We start from the raw sequence: 7,222 nt of genomic DNA, 5'->3' as shown, positions 1-7,222 counted from the left end.
TGAGACCCAGGGCAGCTGAACAGCTGAGGTGACTTTGGCCCTTTGTGGCCCTCACTGTTCTCTTCTGAGTGTTGTCCCCTGATGGTACCAGGGGTGGGAATTTGGGAAGAAACCCCTGCAGGAGCCTGCAGCAGCCATGAGATGGACTTGAGCTCAGTGGGCATTCCAGAATCCACTCCTGGGGAAGGCAAGCAGAGCCTCTGGATCCTGAAGCACCTAATTCTAAGGGAAGCTGAGGAGAAAGAGGGGAAAAACAAAACCCACCAGGAAAACAAAGGACATTTCTGAGCAATGATTGCTTTACCTCAACTGCATTGCCATCCAGCCTCCAGAAACTCTGGAACAATCCCACTCCTGGGTCATCTTTTGTAGCTTCTGGAGCTAAACAGCTGCTTCTGGCAGGGAGACTGCCCTGTCCTGCTCCAGCAGGAAAGCAAAGCAGGGGATTTATCCTGTCCTTTCCTGCAGGAGACACAGTGCAGTGGTTCCTGGCAGCAGTGAGGAGGTGTTCACACACATCTGCAAAGCCCTTCCAGGCCCAGGGAGCAGCCAAACCCACGGGGAGACCTGCCAGGAAAGGAGCTCAATCCTCTGGGATGCAGCTGGGCACTGAAAAGGTGAAATGGGAGATCCAGGGAGGAGAGAGGCAGCTATGAAAATCATGGAGGAGGAGGAGGAAGAGGGAGGTAGGGAAGGGAGCATGCCAGCACCAAGCAGATGAGGCAGATGTGGTAATTGGCCTGTCTTTCCCAGTGGAAAGGTGTTTCCATCAGGAGGATTTCCTCCTGGCATCAATCAGGGATGGCACAAGGCGTCCATCCAAGCCCAGAGCTCCTAACTGGGGCTCCCAGAACAAGATGGGCCACTGGGGAGGCTGCTTGGGCAACTGAGCTCCAGCTCTGTGCCCTGGCAGAGCTTTCCTGCAGGGAGCTCTGCACCCTGAGGGAGGGGACAGGGAGGGGACAGGGGCTGGGGCCAGCCCAGCTCGGGAGAAACAACAAATCCTGTCGGGACAAGAAACAGCCCAGGGTTTCCAGGCTTGCCTGCAGGACCTGGGAGGGTGTGCAGGGATGTTCTCACATTCCAGGCTAAGCTGATATCCATCTTCCCCCTTCACCGGGCCTGACCTCAGCAGAGGCAGGGGCTGTGCCTGCTCACTCAGGATGACTAAAGCAAGGGTTGATCCAGCTTCTCCCAGCCCAGGATTGCACACACACCATGCTCCTTCTCCAAGGAGAGGGCTGGGGGGTGGATTTTGGCAGCTCCTCTTCCCCCAGATCAAGGGCAGTGACACCCATGTGAGAAGTGACCTTGTTTTGTTTTACAGTTGTGCAGAGAGGTTGATGTTTTTATTCAGTGTGGCCATCCCGTGCCAGGAAGTTCCACCACAGGGCTTCCAAAAGAGACTGGGAATATGAAATTGCACCAGCATTTAATGGGGTAGAGAGGGACAGGGATAGCCCTAAACTGGGTGCAAAGAAATAGACCCCTAAATTTTCAGTGTTGCTCTCATGCTAAAATTCCCTCCTTTAGCAGCTGAAAATGCTGTTTTTATGGGCTGACACCAGAAAGTGGCTTCCTGCAGCTCCAGGAGGCTCAGAAAGGGAAAGGTTTTTGAGCACTGGGTTTTCATAGCTCCCACCTTCACAAGTCCCATCTTAAACACAAACCAGCCAAGGCTGGGGACTGCTGGGCTGCTGGGTGACCTCCAGTAGCACTGGGCTGGACTGGTCCCTGTGGGGAATGCACTCAGGGAGAAAAAGAGTCTGGTCTGGGCAGTGTGCAGGCCAGCCTGGTTATGAGGCAGCAAATTCCCACTCCAGAGCCTGCTGGGAAAAGGAACTCAGGAGGAGCTTACATCAGGCTGGGCCAGAAGTGTCTCCACGGCTCCTGGCTTGTGACAGGAGGCCAAGTGACTCAGTTGTGGTGGGTGGGGGCAATGGGAGAAGGGGATGTGGTCAGGGAGCAGGGCATGAGTCACCAAGGAAGGGCATCTGCTGATAACAGCTGGATAAACTCACAGCAGAGACATCAGGTCTGCTGGGGAGAACATCCCAGCTGGAAGCCAAGGGCTGGAGACAGGGATCCCAACAGGCTGAGCAGGGGAGGGCTGTGAGAGCTGGCATGGGCTTTTCCTGCTTGGCAGCTGCCTGGGATTGAAAAGCCAGGTGTGTGCTAAGGAAGGCAGGAGCCTCCCCTGAAATGGAAAATGTGAACCCCCTCCCTCTGAATTGTTATAAATTTGAAATTAAGGGGCTCTCAGGCAAAGATATGGGAGCAGGAATAACAGTTCTTTAGTAGGAAAAATAAGAATACAAATGTAATAGTACAAACAACAAGAACCAACAGTGACAGAGTCAGGATATGGCCTGAGTCCCTGTGTGCCAGGCTGTTGGTAGCAGTCCCATTAAATGGTGGCTGCAGCCCTCCTGCAGAGACAGGGGTGGCTCTGCTGGAGCAGTGATCCTGTAGAAGGGTGGAGTTCTCCTCTGAAGATCCAGTGGTGGTGTAGGCTGGTCTGCTCTCCCTTTGGGAATGCAGTGGGAAAGGTGCTGTGGTGCTCCGCCTGTCCGATTATATCCAGGAAGGAATGCTTGGCTCCTCCCCCTGGGCGGAGCTTCTCCCAGTGGGATGATGGAATTTTATCACTCAATGGCCCATGAACAGAAGATATTTCCCCCAGGGAGGGCTGGTTTGTGGGAGAGATAAAGAAAACTGCCCATTGAACAGCAGAGAACTGCCCCAGCTCTGACAGATGGGGATAGAACACACACCCCAGCCACATCTTCCAGCCTAAGACAGCAGCTCAGCAGGGGCTCAGGATGAACATTTCCCAGCAGCTCAGCAGGGGATCAGGATGAACATTTCCCAGCAGGTAACACCATGGCCTCGTGTCCCTCACTCTGTGATTCCACCGTTCATCTGGGCTTGGAGTCAGCCTTGTTCCCTGCTGTATTCCCTGTTATATTCCTTCCCTATCCAGGGACAGACAATTCCCTCCCATCCCACAAGGCACCAGTCCTGCAGACTCCTCTGTGGAGCAGTTCCCTGCAGGAATGCTCTTGGGCCAGAGATGTGGGACAGCACAAATCAGTTTGTGCTCTGCTGCTGCCTCCTCTCCTCCACCACCCTCAAAGCCTCAGCTCTGAGCAGTCAGAGATCCCACTGAGGAAAACGAGGGAAAAGGAAGGACACAAAGGAACCACCCTCACCTGGTGGGAATGGCACAGAGGCTGTGACCTGCAGGTCTCAAAGACATCCCTGGCAGCAGGTGAGGAACCTCAGGAAGGGAAATGGGCCAAGGTGTCCAGCGAGGAGACCGAGGATGAGAAATCACTGCCAAGTCCCTGGGACACTCCGGTGCTTTGTGGTGGTGCCCACAAGGCTGGGACGCCATGGAAAAGCACACACTGGGGCCAGGATTCCTGCTGGATCCTTTAGCACACATTAGTCAGCACCGTGGAGAATAAGTGCAGCCAGAGTGGGATCACGTCTCCATGATCTAATCCCTGCTCTCCACTGGTGTCCAGCTCCCGTGGAGCTGAAATCCTCCTGCAAACCCATCCTGCTCTCCCCTGGAGCTGACTCACGAGATGTGTCATGGTCACAAGGCTGCTCCTCTGCACCCAGCACTGCTGTGGCACTTCCCCTTCAGCTGGGAAATTGGAGAAGCAGTGTCCACGTGGCCCAGGAGCAGTGGGGGAAGAGGTGGCTGGCTGCCAACAGCAGCTCTGTGTCCCTGGGGACTCATCCAGATGATTCTGGTGCTGTCCCACGTGCTGGACCCATCGCTGAGAGGGCACCAGATTATCCAGGCTCTCTGTTGCTCACAGTGCCAGGGAGAGGGATCCTTATGGGAGAAGATGAAGATGAGGCCATGGAGACCATCTTTGGCACAGGAGCTGGGGGGAGACCAAAATTCCTGAGCGTGGGGAAGCCACAAACCACCCAGCTCAGCCAGCGAGGTGTGGGCACATTGGTCAGCTTCCCTGTGGGGAAATGTTATCTCCCCAAATGTTATCCCCTGGCCAGGAGGAAGGGATCCATTGCCAGGAGGTGGGCTTTAGAGCAAGCATGGGCCAGGGAGAGCTCAGGGAGCACAGCTTTCCCCTCATTCCTGTGCCTTGGCGTGCAGGCTGACCACAGCTGTGCAGCTGTGTCATCCCAAGCACAGAACCCAGACACTGCCATTGCCAGATTTCCTTCCACTCTCCTGGGTCAGGACCTGAAGGGATAAACATGAGGCCTCCAAAAACTCAGACCTGCTGACTGTACAGGCACTTTGTCCATCCAGGGCAGATTGCAACTCTTGGGTTTTTTCCCCCATGCTTTGCCTTAAACAGAGGGATAATCTGTGTTTTGGAGCAGTGCATCCTTGAGCTGTGCATCCTGGAGCAATCCCCCATTTGCTTCCAGAAGTTGCTATGGAATGTTTTCCTAAGAAAAGAGGCTCCTGCTGCTTCTGCCTCTCCCAGTGCCTGAAGTTCTCTACCTGGATGTGTCCACTGGCCACACAGACCCAGCTACATCCTGATCCTCCCATCTCAGGCTGGATCATGGAACCACAGCATGGTCTGGGTTGGAAGGAGCCTTAAAAATGATTGCCTGCCATGGGCAGGGGCACCTTCCACTACCCCAGGTTGCTCCAAGCCCTGTCCAGCCTTGCTTTGGGCACTTCCAGGGATCCAGGGGCATCCAGAACAATTTGGGCAAAGAGGCTCAGTTACTCTGAAGAATAATCCCATTAAACACTACACACCAGGAGTGAATTGCTTTATGTCAAGCCTGAATTTGCCAACGTGTGCTGTAAATAAATATTTGATTAAGGTAATAACCCTGGTGCAAAAAAGAAGAGATATTTACATGACCACCTTTGAGCTGAACACAATATCTGGTGCCTGCATGTTGCAAAAATTAGACCCTCCCTCCAAGCACTTGGAAGCAACAGGAATCACAATTGTGGGAATCACAATTGTGGGAATCACAATTTCCCACTTTGTGGGAAAGCCCACGGGGCAGAGGGAATTGCCAAGCAGTGCTGAGAGTGCACTTCTCACCCCAGAGGCAAAGGGTGAGCAGTCCTGATCCTGAACCTCCTGCAGAGAGCAATCCCACCAGTGCAGGGTTGCTCCAGCATTACTGCTGGCACTGGGAGCACTGAGTTACACGAATTAATTACTCCAGTATTACCCCAACTCCACAAAAACCAGCAGGATAATTTCCTTGCCCGGGCAGCCTTAATGATGCTCCTGTGTGGCAAGCTGGGAAGGGAGGAAGCAGGGAGATTCCAGGTTTGGAGAGGCTGGAGCCAGCAGAGATGGTTGGAGGAGATGTCGGTGCGGGCAGACAGGTGTGGCGTGGGCACAGATGTCAGCCAGGCTGGCAAAGGGAACCAGCAGGGTGCCATCAGCTCCTCCCTGCCAGCCTCCAGCCTGCCCCAGGCGTGCCCTCACACCAGGGCAGTGCTCCCATGGGTTCCCAGCCTGCTCCAAGCCCAGCCTGTGGCACGGTGTCCTAACACACCAAGCTCTGCAAACTGTACCCACAATCAGCCTTCCATTCCATCATCCCCCTGTGCTCCTCCTCACCTCTTCCAGTTGCTCTCCCTGAGCTGTTTGCTGGACAAGCTGTAACCAAAGCCTCGAAGGGAGGCAGCAGAACCTTCCTGTCTGCTAAATCCATCTCCCAGCACTGCACTAGCAACATCCTCCTGTGCCTGCAGCCATCCTGCAATCAGCTTCTTCCCCACTTCCTCTTCCTGTGGCCATTCACACGGACCAGAGCCCAGCACATGGGGCAAGTTTTATTAATAGGGATTAAAGAGACCTTGTTAGCAGATAAAAGATGCAAACACACTACCTGCATGACATCACCTCGCTCTGCTTCTCCTGAAGGGCCCCAAGGTCACTCCCTACTCCCTGTGGGACATCCAGATCCTCTCCCCCCTGCTCTCCACTGCCTCAGCTGCAGAAGTGATCCATGTGCTCCTCCATGTGAGCCCAGCTGATTAGGAAAGATGTTAATGAGGTCAGTTCCATTAATGGAGTCAGTTCCAAACTGAGTCCCTGAGCACTTCTGTTCACCTCTGAGCACATCCTGTTCTTCATCCTGCTTCCAGCCCACCTGAAATTCCTACAGCAACCCTCAGGTTGGCTCCCTTCATTGGAAAGAAAAAAAAAATCCCTTATCAATAAAATGCATTTTGGCTCTATCTACTCAAGCTTGTGATATCAGTTAGATGTTTATTGAGCTCTTCACTTGTTCAAAACAGTGTCACAACTCACCTTGACTAAAATCAGTCCTTCTGTCTGAGGAGGAGGCCAGAGGAGCCAAAGCCAGGGCTAGAGGCTCAAGCTGCACATCAGTACCATGGCTTTGGCTGGGGGTGGCACCTCTCTGTAGGAGTCAGTGATGATTTGGGCAAGAAAATTCCCCATGAATGAGCTTTTTGCTTTTTAAAGATGAGCCTGAAGCTGGGTCTATAAACAGAGAATCAATTATTGGGGACATTAATTGTGCCCCATTTAGGCATGAGCTCCCAAAGATGAGTTTTTGTGTGATCATCCCTGGCAGAGCCAAGGTTACCCCATCCAAACCAGAACAGGTCCAAAACTGTGCTAAAAGTCAAACCAAATCTCCCCCATGCTGGCAATAACAACCAACAACATGGATTGCTGCTGCCAAGAGAAAACTAGCCCTGTCCTGCAAGGAAAGGAGACTCACGTGTTTCAGGGGGAAAATCTGGGATCTTGACTGCTTGGAAGTCAGCAGCACTGATGATTCCTGTCCAGGAATCTGTGGATGTGACACCTGGGGACATGGTTTGGTAGTGGGTTTGGCAGTGCTGGGCTGGACTTGGTGGACTTGGAGAGCTTTTCCAACTTCAATGATTCTGTGATTGCCACAGAACAAAAATTCCTCACCCCAAACCCTCCAAGACAGAACGATGACATCGAATCAGGGTATATTTAACCACAGGAACATTGGTTAAAGCCCACAGGCTCATCCAGAACTGTTGAGTTTTTACTTCTTTTAAGGACTGTCCAATTAAGAAATGACACTTCAGTTATTTTTACTTTTAACCCAATAACCAACCACCCATGTCCCGCAATGTGGAGTTTTTTATCCAATTACACAAAACCACCCAAACCCGTGGAGGAGAAGAAGGAGAAGAAGAAGAAGAAGGAGAAGAAGAAGGAGAAGAAGAAGAAGAGAAGAAGAA

General features: G+C 52.7%; 1 long non-coding RNA gene across 1 annotated transcript; it reads right to left on the bottom strand.

The window, feature by feature from the left end:
* Positions 1-2,272: 2,272 nt before the first annotated feature.
* Positions 2,273-3,991, bottom strand: LOC115484659 (uncharacterized). Its single transcript, XR_003945366.2, has 2 exons — positions 3,213-3,991; positions 2,273-2,689 (listed from the first exon to the last, which is right to left on the bottom strand). It is a non-coding gene; the product is annotated as an uncharacterized LOC115484659 (long non-coding RNA).
* Between the last annotated feature and the right edge of the window lie 3,231 nt (positions 3,992-7,222).

Source organism: Serinus canaria (assembly GCF_022539315.1).
Source record: "Serinus canaria isolate serCan28SL12 chromosome 7 unlocalized genomic scaffold, serCan2020 HiC_scaffold_29, whole genome shotgun sequence".
Classification (NCBI taxonomy): Eukaryota; Metazoa; Chordata; class Aves; order Passeriformes; family Fringillidae; genus Serinus; species Serinus canaria.
Note: the sequence above shows the minus strand (reverse complement) of the source record. Positions and strands in the feature narration are given on the sequence as shown.